This window comes from Oncorhynchus mykiss, unplaced genomic scaffold (assembly GCF_057628025.1).
Source record: "Oncorhynchus mykiss isolate SJ-2025 unplaced genomic scaffold, ASM5762802v1 scaffold103, whole genome shotgun sequence".
NCBI classification, from domain to species: Eukaryota; Metazoa; Chordata; class Actinopteri; order Salmoniformes; family Salmonidae; genus Oncorhynchus; species Oncorhynchus mykiss.
Window position 1 is genome coordinate 1,245,875 of NW_028322102.1, and position 13,504 is coordinate 1,259,378.

General features: G+C 41.1%; 1 protein-coding gene across 4 annotated transcripts in view; it reads right to left on the reverse strand.

Annotated features, from left to right (window-relative positions):
* The window catches only part of LOC110513667 (dedicator of cytokinesis protein 1), a 636,864-nt gene that overhangs the window by 52,542 nt on the left and 570,818 nt on the right, over positions 1-13,504 (reverse strand). The window lies entirely within an intron of this gene.

Genomic DNA, 13,504 nt, shown 5'->3' on the forward strand with positions numbered 1-13,504 from the left:
CTCTCCTACTGGTGTCAGGTGGTATATTATACTCCATAACATTCCTCTCCTACTGGTGTCAGATGGTATATTATACTCCATAACATTCCTCTCCTACTGGTGTCAGGTGGTATATTATACTCCATAACATTCATCTCCTACTGGTGTCAGATGGTATATTATACTCCATAACATTCCCCTCCTACTGGTGTCAGGTGGTATATTATACTCCATAACATTCCTCTTCTACTGGTGTCAGGTGGTATATTATACTCCATAACATTCCTCTCCTACTGGTGTCAGGTGGTATATTATACTCCATAACATTCCCCTCCTACTGGTGTCAGGTGGTATATTATACTCCATAACATTCCTCTCCTACTGGTGTCAGGTGGTATATTATACTCCATAACATTCCCCTCCTACTGGTGTCAGGTGGTATATTATACTACATAACATTCCTCTCCTACTGGTGTCAGGTGGTATATTATACTACATAACATTCCTCTCCTACTGGTGACAGGTGGTATATTATACTCCATAACATTCCTCTCCTACTGGTGTCAGGTGGTATATTATACTCCATAACATTCCCCTCCTACTGGTGTCAGGTGGTATATTATACTCCATAACATTCCTCTCCTACTGGTGTCAGGTGGTATATTATAGTCCATAACATTCCTCTCCTACTGGTGTCAGGTGGTATATTATACTCCATAACATTCCTCTCCTACTGGTGTCAGGTGGTATATTATACTACATAACATTCCTCTCCTACTGGTGTCAGGTGGTATATTATACTCCATAACATTCCTCTCCTACTGGTGTCAGGTGGTATATTATACTCCATAACATTCCCCTCCTACTGGTGTCAGGTGGTATATTATACTCCATAACATTCCCCTCCTACTGGTGTCAGGTGGTATATTATACTCCATAACATTCCTCTCCTACTGGTGTCAGGTGGTATATTATACTCCATAACATTCCCCTCCTACTGGTGTCAGGTGGTATATTATACTCCATAACATTCCTCTCCTACTGGTGTCAGGTGGTATATTATACTCCATAACATTCCTCTCCTACTGGTGTCAAGTGGTATATTATACTACATAACATTCCTCTCCTACTGGTGTCAGGTGGTATATTATACTCCATAACATTCCCCTCCTACTGGTGTCAGGTGGTATATTATACTCCATAACATTCCCCTCCTACTGGTGTCAGGTGGTATATTATACTCCATAACATTCCTCTCCTACTGGTGTCAGGTGGTATATTATACTCCATAACATTCCCCTCCTACTGGTGTCAGGTGGTATATTATACTCCATAACATTCCTCTCCTACTGGTGTCAGGTGGTATATTATACTCCATAACATTCCTCTCCTACTGGTGTCAGGTGGTATATTATACTCTATAACATTCCCCTCCTACTGGTGTCAGGTGGTATATTATACTCCATAACATTCCTCTCCTACTGGTGTCAGGTAGACACTGGAACTGTTAATTACGTCCGAACTCAGAGTAAGTCATGGTGTGTGTGTGTGGGGGTGTACTTGTTTGTATGGTTGTGTGTGTGTGGGGGAGTGTATTTGTTTGTGTTTGTGTGTGTGTGTGTGTGTGTCTTTAGAACCCACGCCTGCTGAGAAAGCCAAGGAAACATGGTCGTGTTCATTAAAACCCCGGTAGAATGTAGAAGGCCAGGTTGCCATAGTCACCTCACCGCCCCATGCTCCTACTCTCTAGACACACTGTGTGTTTCTCTTCTGTTATCACACTGCACCTTTACATGACACAGCAAAATTAAGAGTACACAGGATTGACACGGGACTGACACGGGACTGACACGGGACTGACACAGGACTGACGCGGGACTGACGCGGGACTGACACGGGACTGACACGGGACTGGCACGGGACTGACGTGGGACTGGCACGGGAGTGACGCGGGACTGACACGGGACTGACACGGGACTGGACTGACGTGGGACTGGCACGGGACTGGCACAGGACTGACACGGGACTGACGCGGGACTGACACGGGACTGGAATGACGCGGGACTGACACAGGACTGACACGGGACTGACGCGGGACTGATGCGGGACTGACGCGGGACTGACACGGGACTGGCACTGACTGACGCGGGACTGACGTGGGACTGACACGGGACTGATGCGGGACTGACACTAGACTGACGCGGGACTGGCACTGGACTGACGCGGGACTGGCACGGGACTGACACTGGACTGACACAAGACTGACACGGGACTGACACGGGACTGACACAAGACTGACACAGGACTGACACAGGACTGACACGGGACTGATAGAGAGTGTAAAAGTAGGCAGGCAGGTTGGTAGGAAGCCAGGGCAACGCACTATTGGCCCAGCGTCGTCCGGGTTAGGGGAGGGTTTGGCAAGGGTAGGCCGTCATTGTAAAATAAGAATTTATTCATAACTAGCCTAGTTAAATAAAGGTTCAATAAATTAATAAATAAAAAGCCAGTAATTGTCTGAGTCTAGCCTTTATGATGCTTTGAGAGAGCACATGCAAAGATTGTCAATTGACATTATAGATTGTCAACATCACAACATGGGATTCAACACACAGTACAACAACATGACACCATCGAACAGTGTCTAAAGAGCCACGTACTGATAAACATGCACCTGTTAATTCACTTCCTGGTAGAAAACCGTTAAGGCTCCATGGATTGATGAGGAATTGAACAAACCTATATGATTGTAAGAATTTTTATTTTTTATTTTACCTTTATTTAACTAGGCAAGTCAGTTAAGAACAAACTCTTATTTTCAATGACGGCCTAGGAACAGTGGGTTAACTGCCTGTTCAGGGGCAGAACGACAGATTTGTACCTTGTCAGCTCGGGGGTTTGAACTTGCAACCTTCCGGTTACTAGTCCAACGCTCTAACCACTAGGCTACCCTGCCGCCTCTACACTCTAACCACTAGGTCACCCTGCCGCCTCTACACTCTAACCACTAGGCTACCCAGCCGCCTCTACGCTCTAACCACTAGGCTACCCTGCAGCCTCTACACTCTAACCACTAGGCTACCCAGCCGCCTCTACACTCTAACCACTAGGCTACCCTGCCGCCTCTACACTCTAACCACTAGGCTACCCTGCCGCCTCTACACTCTAACCACTAGGCTACCCTGCCGCCTCTACACTCTAACCACTAGGCTACCCTGCCGCCTCTACACTCTAACCACTAGGCTACCCTGCCGCCTCTACACTCTAACCACTAGGCTACCCTGCCGCCTCTACACTCTAACCACTAGGCTACCCTGCCACCTCTACACTCTAACCACTAGGCTACCCTGCCACCTCTACACTCTAACCACTAGGCTACCCTGCCGCCTCTACACTCTAACCACTAGGCTACCCTGCCGCCCCAAAATGAGGCAACAGGAAGTGGCTAATAAGTCTGGCTGTACATCTGACTGGCTGACTGAGTGCAAATGGAGAAATGATGTGACGAAACTCAACAAAGAAGAAGAAGAGACTGTATTATGAAGCCAAGATCAATGATATAAAGAATGATGGAAAAAAACTTTAAATGACATTATGGGCAGAAAGACAAAAATTCAACTACATCTTTTCAGCGAATCAGATGGCTTATTCATCACAAAACCATTTGATGTGGCCAATTATTTTAATGATTACTTCATTGGCAACGTGGGAAAATGTAGGCAGGAAATGCCGACAACGAACAGCGAGCCTTCATATTCATGCATAAAAAATAAAAATGACGAAAGAAAAGCTTTGCATATTTTAATGTTGTAAAGTTGCTGTGGGAGAGGTTGATTATTTTATTTTATTGATCAATAATGACAAAGCTCCTGACATTAACAATTTAGATGGAAACCTACTGAGGATGGTAGCTGACTCTATAGTCACTCCTATCTGTCATATCTTTAATCTGAGCCAAGAGGAAAGAGTCTTTGTCCTCAGGCCTGGAGGGAAGCCAAAGTCATTCCGCCACCCAAGAGTGGTACAGCTGCCTTTACTGGTTCTAAGAGCAAACTTATCAGCTTGCTGCCAGCTCTTAGCAAACTGTTGGGAAAAATGGTGTTGGACCAAATTCAATGTTATTTCTATCAAAATGAATAAGACTTAAAGCATGCTGATAGAGAAGAGCACTCAATGTGTATGGTACTGACACACATGACTGATGATTGGTTGAAAGAAATAGACAATGAGAAGATTGTGGGACCTGTACTGTTAGATCTGGACGGCTCTGACTTAGAATACGCGGACAACTACAAATACCTGGGTGTCTGGTTAGACTGTAAACTCTCTTTCCAGACTCACATCAAACATATCCAATTCAAAGTTAAATCTAGAATCGGCTTCCTATTTCGGCAACAAAGCAGCTCACAGGTCACTGCACCTGTACATAGCCCATCTGTAAACAGCCCATCTATCTACCTCATCCCCATACTGTATTTACTTATTTTGCTCCTTTGCACCCCAGTATCTCTACTTGCACATTCATCTTCTGCACATCTACCATTCCAGTGTTTAATTGCTACATTGTAATGACCGCCACCACGGCCTATTTATTGCCTTAACTCCCTTATCTTACCTCATTTGCACTCACTGTATATAGACTTTTTGTTTTCTTTAGTTCTACTGTATTATTGACTGTATGTTTTGTTTATTCCATGTGTAACTCTGTGTTGTTGTATGTGTCGAATTGCTAAGCTTTATCTTGGCCAGGTAGCAGTTGCAAATGAGAACTTGTTCTCAACTTGCCTACCTGGTTAAATAAAGGTGAAATCAATTAAAAAATATATGGTTTTCTATTGAGATGTAGTTTAGATGGTTTTCTATTGAGATGTAGTGAGATGTAGTTTAGAATGGTTTTCTATTGAGTTCTATTGAGATGTAGTTTAGATGGTTTTCTATTGAGATGTAGTGAGATGTAGTTTAGATGGTTTTCTATTGAGATGTAGTTTAGATGGGTTTCTATTGGGATGTAGTGAGATGCAGTTTAGATGGTTTTCTATTGAGATGTAGTGAGATGTAGTTTAGATGGTTTTCTATTGAGATGTAGTTTAGATGGTTTTCTATTGAGATCTATTGAGATGTAGTTTAGATGTTTTTCTATTGTGATGTAGTTTAGATGGTTTTCTATTGAGATGTAGTTTAGATGGTTTTCTATTGAGATGTAGTTTAGATGGTTTTCTATTGAGATGTAGTTTAGATGGTTTTCTATTGGGATACAGTTTAGATGGTTTTCTATTGAGTTCTATTGAGATGTAGTTTAGATGGTTTTCTATTGAGATGCAGTTTAGATGGTTTTCTATTGAGACGTAGTTTAGATGGTTTTCTATTGAGATGTAGTGAGATGTAGTTTAGATGGTTTTCTATTGAGATGTAGTTTAGATGGTTTTCTATTGAGATGTAGTTTAGATGGGTTTCTATTGGGATGTAGTGAGATGTAGTTTAGATGGTTTTCTATTGAGATGTAGTGAGATGTAGTTTAGATGGTTTTCTATTGAGATGTAGTTTAGATGGTTTTCTATTGAGATGTAGTTTAGATGGTTTTCTATTGAGATGTAGTTTAGATGGTTTTCTATTGAGATGTAGTTTAGATGGTTTTCTATTGAGATGTAGTGAGATGTAGTTTAGATGGTTTTCTATTGAGATGTAGTGAGATGTAGTTTAGATGGTTTTCTATTGAGATGTAGTTTAGATGGGTTTCTATTGGGATGTAGTGAGATGTAGTTTAGATGGTTTTCTATTGAGATGTAGTGAGATGTAGTTTAGATGGTTTTCTATTGAGATGTAGTTGAGATGGTTTTCTATTGAGATGTAGTTTAGATGGTTTTCTAGTGAGATGTAGTTTAGATGGTTTTCTATTGAGATGTAGTTTAGATGGTGTTCTATTGAGATGTAGTTTAGATGGTTTTCTATTGAGATGTAGTTTAGATGGTTTTCTAGTGAGATGTAGTTTAGATGATTTTCTATTGAGTTCTGTTGAGATGTAGTTTAGATGGTTTTCTATTGAGATGTAGTTTAGATGGTGTTCTATTGAGATGTAGTTTAGATGATTTTCTATTGAGGTGTAGTTTAGATGGTTTTCTATTGTGATGTAGTTTAGATGGTTTTCTATTGAGATGTAGTTTAGATGGTTTTCTATTGAGATGTAGTTTAGATGGTTTTCTATTGAGATGTAGTTTAGATGGTTTTCTAGTGAGATGTAGTTTAGATGGTTTTCTATTGAGATGTAGTTTAGATGGTGTTCTATTGAGATGTAGTTTAGATGGTTTTCTATTGAGATGTAGTTTAGATGGTTTTCTAGTGAGATGTAGTTTAGATGATTTTCTATTGAGTTCTGTTGAGATGTAGTTTAGATGGTTTTCTATTGAGATGTAGTTTAGATGGTGTTCTATTGAGATGTAGTTTAGATGATTTTCTATTGAGGTGTAGTTTAGATGGTTTTCTATTGTGATGTAGTTTAGATGGTTTTCTATTGAGATGTAGTTTAGATGGTTTTCTATTGAGATGTAGTTTAGATGGTTTTCTATTGAGATGTAGTTTAGATGGTTTTCTATTGAGATGTAGTTTAGATGGTTTTCTATTGAGTTCTATTGAGATGTAGTTTAGATGATTTTCTATTGAGGTGTAGTTTAGATGGTTTTCTATTGTGATGTAGTTTAGATGGTTTTCTATTGAGATGTAGTTTAGATGGTTTTCTATTGAGATGTAGTTTAGATGGTTTTCTATTGAGATGTAGTTTAGATGGTTTTCTATTGAGATGTAGTTTAGATGGTGTTCTATTGAGATGTAGTTTAGATGATTTTCTATTGAGGTGTAGTTTAGATGGTTTTCTATTGTGATGTAGTTTAGATGGTTTTCTATTGAGATGTAGTTTAGATGGTTTTCTATTGAGATGTAGTTTAGATGGTTTTCTATTGAGATGTAGTTTAGATGGTTTTCTATTGAGATGTAGTTTAGATGGTTTTCTAGTGAGATGTAGTTTAGATGATTTTCTATTGAGTTCTGTTGAGATGTAGTTTAGATAGTTTTCTATTGAGATGTAGTTTAGATGGTTTTCTATTGAGATGTAGTTTAGATGGTTTTCTATTGAGATGTAGTTTAGATGGTTTTCTATTGAGATGTAGTTTAGATGGTTTTCTATTGAGATGTAGTTTAGATGGTTTTCTATTGAGATGTAGTTTAGATGGTTTTCTATTGAGATGTAGTGGTTAAATAAAGGTGAAATAAAAAATAAATAACTAAAAATATGTCAATGCTTTGATATTACTGACCATAACTTGTTGTTGAGAAAACCTGTGAGAAAACTTGTGTCAATGGCTTTTCAACCTTCAGCCATATAGAGGATTCAGGGATATCTATCTAATAGAACTCAGAGGGTGTTCTTTAATGGAAGCTTCTCTAATGTCAAACATGTAAAGTGTGGTGTACCGCAGGGCAGCTCTCTAGGCCCTCTACTCTTTTCTATTTTTTAACAGTGACCTGTCATTGGTGTCATGACTGTCTTGATCAGGTCAGGTTACAGGAGACCACAACCCTACAGATTATCTCTCAACCCCAACAGAGGAGGAGAGATGTGTGGGTCTGAAGATGTGGAGGGTTTTATGACCCCTCACGCCCCCTGTAAATCTCAGGCCACAGACAAATTCCTTTGTCACGTCACTATGGAGAACCAGCCTCAGAACATTAAACATGAAATAAAGGGACTTTGGAGGCTCTGGTAACGGATCGTGTTTGACTTTATAACAGGCTGAGTGTCCCTACAGCCAATCTTCTTGGAGAGTTAGTTTTTCTACAGCCAGGAGGCTCTGGTAACAGATAGTGTTTGACTTTATAACAGGCTGAGTTTCCCTACAGCCTGCCTTATAGCAGGGATTTGTCGTCTCCTCGGGGACACCAAGCCATCCACATTTTTGGATCTATTCCAGAGCACCTGATTCAACTTGTCAGCTAAATAACCAAGCCCTTGATCAGGTGGATCAGGTGAGATAGTTCAGAGCTACAACAACATTGTAAAACGTCAGGGGGTCACCGAGGAGAGGTTAGAAAAACCACTGCTCTGCAGGAAGTCGCTCTAAGAACGAGTAGAATATTACAAACGATAGTTTAGCTCCTCCCCCTTTTACTTCCTCCTTCCCCAGGTTTGAACACACAACTGTTCCTTTGTTTACATAAAAAAGCTAATATTGTTAAAGTTATGAATAAAAAATAAAATCCAATAAAAAATATGCATGCTTGTTGATTAATAAGTTAAAGGCACAAAGAAAACATTTAATCCTCTGACAATGGGTTTAGTGCAGGTCTTTGGCTACAGGAAGTCACACAAAGAGGTTTTATTTACAGTATACGCTTCCACAGCCAACAGACACTCTACTGTCACCGTTCCACCGTACACAGCATCTTCAGTACAGTGTCTTTATGGCTTACATACTCACCGCAGCCAAACGCCTGACTAAAGGGTTTACTCTGACAACAAAGAGGGGTGTGAAGTCTCTGGGAAAGAATGGAGTGTGTGTGTGTGTGTGTGTGTGTGTGTGAGTGAGTGAGAAAGAGAATGTCTGCGTTAACCTATATAAGTCCTCTGAGTGTTCCAGTCTTCTATACTATACAGAGGGAAATCTGGCTAACATAGGGGATAGATACAGAGTCCAGACATACTGATAGATACAGAGTTCAGACATACAGATAGATACAGAGTTCAGACATACTGATAGATACAGAGTCCAGACATACTGATAGATACAGAGTCCAGACATACTGATAGATACAGAGTCCAGACATACTGATAGATACAGAATCCATACATACTGATAGATACAGAGCCCAGACATACTGATAGATACAGAGTCAAGACATACTGATAGATACAGAGTCCAGACATACTGATAGATACAGAGCCCAGACATACGGATAGATACAGAGTCCAGGTCCTAGACATACTGATAGATACAGAGTCCATACATACTGATAGATACAGAGTCCAGACATACTGATAGATACAGAGCCCAGACATACTGATAGATACAGAGTCCAGGTCCTAGACATACTGATAGATACAGAGTCCAGACATACTGATAGATACAGAGTCCAGACATACTGATAGATACAGAGTCCAGACATACTGATAGATACAGAGTCCAGACATACTGATAGATACAGAGTCCAGACATACTGATAGATACAGAGTCCAGACATACTGATAGATACAGAGTCCAGACATACTGATAGATACAGAGTCCATACATACTGATAGATACAGAGTCCAGACATACTGATAGATACAGAGTCCATACATACTGATAGATACAGAGCCCAGACATACTGATAGATACAGAGTCCAGACATACTGATAGATACAGAGTCCATACATACTGATAGATACAGAGTCCAGACATACTGATAGACACAGAGCCCAGACATACTGATAGATACAGAGTCCAGACATACTGATAGATACAGAGTCCAGACATACAGATAGATACAGAGTCCAGACATACTGATAGATACAGAGCCCAGCCATACTGATAGATACAGAGTTCAGACATACTGATAGATACAGAGTCCAGACATACTGATAGATACAGAGTCCAGGTCCTAGACATACTGATAGATACAGAGTTCAGACATACTGATAGATACGGAGTCCAGACATACAGATAGATACAGAGTCCAGACATACTGATAGATACAGAGTCCTGACATACTGATAGATACAGAGTCCAGACATACTGATAGATACAGAGTCCATACATACTGATAGATACAGAGTCCATACATACTGATAGATACAGAGTCCATACATACTGATAGATACAGAGTCCATACATACTGATAGATACAGAGCCCAGACATACTGATAGATACAGAGTCCAGACATACTGATAGATACAGAGTCCAGACATACTGATAGATACAGAGTCCATACATACTGATAGATACAGAGTCCAGACATACTGATAGATACAGAGCCCAGACATACTGATAGATACAGAGTCCAGACATACTGATAGATACAGAGTCCAGACATACTGATAGATACAGAGCCCAGACATACTGATAGATACAGAGTCCAGACATACTGATAGATACAGAGTCCAGACATACTGATAGATACAGAGCCCTGACATACTGATAGATACATAGCCCAGACATACTGATAGATACAGAGTCCAGGTCCTAGACATACTGATAGATACAGAGTCAAGACATACTGATAGATACAGAGTCCAGGTCCTAGACATACTGATAGATACAGAGTCAAGACATACTGATAGATACAGAGTCTAGGTCCTAGACATACTGATAGATACAGAGTCCAGACATACTGATAGATACAGAGTCCAGCCATACTGATAGATACAGAGTCCAGGTCCTAGACATACTGATAGATACAGAGTCAAGACATACTGATAGATACAGAGTCCAGGTCCTAGACATACTGATAGATACAGAGTCCAGACATACTGATAGATACAGAGTCCAGACATACTGATAGATACAGAGCCCATACATACAGATAGATACAGAGCCCAGACATACAGATAGATACAGAGTCCAGACATACTGACAGATACAGGTCCTAGGAACTATTGAGATTGACCCAGTTATAACAGGTTCTAGGCACTATTGAGACTGACCCAGTTATAACAGGTCCTGGAACTATTGAGACCAGTTATAACAGGTCCTGGAACTATTGAGACTGACCCAGTTATAACAGGTCCTGGAACTATTGAGACCAGTTATAACAGGTCCTGGAACTATTGAGACTGACCCAGTTATAGCAGGTCCTGGAACTATTGAGACTGACCCAGTTATAACAGGTCCTGGAAGTATTGAGACTGACCCAGTTATAACAGATCCTAGGAACTATTGAGACTGACCCAGTTATAACAGGTCCTAGGAACTATTGAGACTGACCCAGTTATAACAGGTCCTGGAACTATTGAGACCAGTTATAACAGGTCCTGGAACTATTGAGACTGACCCAGTTATAACAGGTCCTGGAACTATTGAGACTGGCCCAGTTATAACAGGTCCTGGAACTATTGAGACCAGTTATAACAGGTCCTGGAACTATTGAGACTGACCCAGTTATAACAGGTCCTAGGAACTATAGGAACTATTGAGACTGACCCAGTTATAACAGGTCCTGGAACTATTGAGACTGACCCAGTTATAACAGGTCCTAGGAACTATTGAGACTGACCCAGTTATAACAGGTCCTAAGAACTACTGAGACTGACCCAGTTATAAGAGATCCTAGGAACTATTGAGACTGACCCAGTTATAACAGGTCCTAGGAACTATTGAGACTGACCCAGTTATAACAGGTCCTGGAACTATTGAGATTGACCCAGTTATAACAGGTCCTAGGAACTATTGAGACTGACCCAGTTATAACAGGTCCTAGGAACTACTGAGACTGACCCAGTTATAACAGGTCCTAGGAACTACTGAGACTGACCCAGTTATAACAGGTCCTGGAACTATTGAGACTTCCCAGTTATAACAGGTCCTGGAACTATTGAGACTTCCCAGTTATAACAGGTCCTGGAACTATTGAGACTTCCCAGTTATAACAGGTCCTGGAACTATTGAGACTTCCCAGTTATAACAGGTCCTGGAACTATTGAGACTTCCCAGTTATAACAGGTCCTAGGAACTACTGAGACTGACCCAGTTATAACAGGTCCTAGGAACTATTGAGACTTCCCAGTTATAACAGGTCCTGGAACTACTGAGACTGACCCAGTTATAACAGGTCCTGGAACTATTGACACTTCCCAGTTATAACAGGTCCTAGGAACTACTGAGACTGACCCAGTTATAACAGGTCCTGGAACTATTGAGACTGACCCAGTTATAACAGGTCCTGGAACTATTGAGACTGACCCAGTTATAACAGGTCCTAGGAACTACTGAGACTTCCCAGTTATAACAGGTCCTAGGAACTACTGAGACTGACCCAGTTATAACAGGTCCTAGGAACTATTGAGACTGACCCAGTTATAACAGGTCCTAGGAACTATTGAGACTGACCCAGTTATAACAGGTCCTAGGAACTATTGAGACTGACCCAGTTATAACAGGTTCTAGGAACTATTGAGACCAGTTATAACAGGTCCTAGGAACTACTGAGACCAGTTATAACAAGTCCTGGAACTATTTAACAACATGATGTGTCATTATGAAATTATTTTTATTGACAATTCCAGATAAAGTATATTCCCATGTTTCTATGTTAATAAGGACATGTGTGTGCTGCAGAGGTCAGAGGTAACGGCGTGTGAGGGGAGTTGCAACTGACTCAACTTATACAAAGGGCCACATGTGTGATGACAGACAGGGCTGGCCTATAGGGGTTGACCTTACAGGGACAGGGGTTTATCTTCGGGACGTCACGAACCAGTGGGATGTCCTGTTACACAAACCAGTGGGATGCTCTGTTACACAAACCAGTGGGATGTTCTGTGACACAAACCAGTGGGATGTTCTGTTACACAAACCAGTAGGATGTTCTGTTACACAAACCAGTGGGATGTTCTGTTACACAAACCAGTAGGATGTTCTGTTACACAAACCAGTGGGATGTTCTGTTACACAAACCAGTGGGATGTTCTGTTACACAAACCAGTGGGATGTTCTGTTACACAAACCAGTGGGATGTTCTGTTACACAAACCAGTGGGATGTTCTGTTACACGAACCAGTGGGATGTTCTGTTACACAAACCAGTGGGATGTTCTGTTACACAAACCAGTGGGATGTTCTGTTACACGAACCAGTGGGATGTTCTGTTACACAAACCAGTGGGATGTTCTGTTACACAAACCAGTGGGATGTTCTGTTACACAAACCAGTGGGATGTTCTGTTACACAAACCAGTAGGATGTTCTGTTACACAAACCAGTGGGATGTTCTGTTACACAAACCAGTGGGATGCTCTGTTACACAAACCAGTGGGATGTTCTGTTACACAAACCAGTGGGATGTTCTGTTACACAAACCAGTGGGATGTTCTGTTACACAAACCAGTAGGATGTTCTGTTACACAAACCAGTGGGATGTTCTGTTACACAAACCAGTGGGATGTTCTGTTACACAAACCAGTGGGATGTTCTGTTACACAAACCAGTGGGATGTTCTGTTACACAAACCAGTGGGATGTTCTGTTACACAAACCAGTGGGATGTTCTGTTACACAAACCAGTAGGATGTTCTGTTACACAAACCAGTGCGATGTTCTGTTACACAAACCAGTGGGATGTTCTGTTACACAAACCAGTGGGATGTTCTGTTACACAAACCAGTGGGATGTTCTGTTACACAAACCAGTGGGATGTTCTGTTACATAAACCAGTGGGATGTTCTGTTACACAAACCAGTGGGATGTTCTGTTACACGAACCAGTGGGATGTTCTGTTACACAAACCAGTGGGATGTTATGTTACACAAACCAGTAGGATGTTCTGTTACACAAACCAGTGGGATGT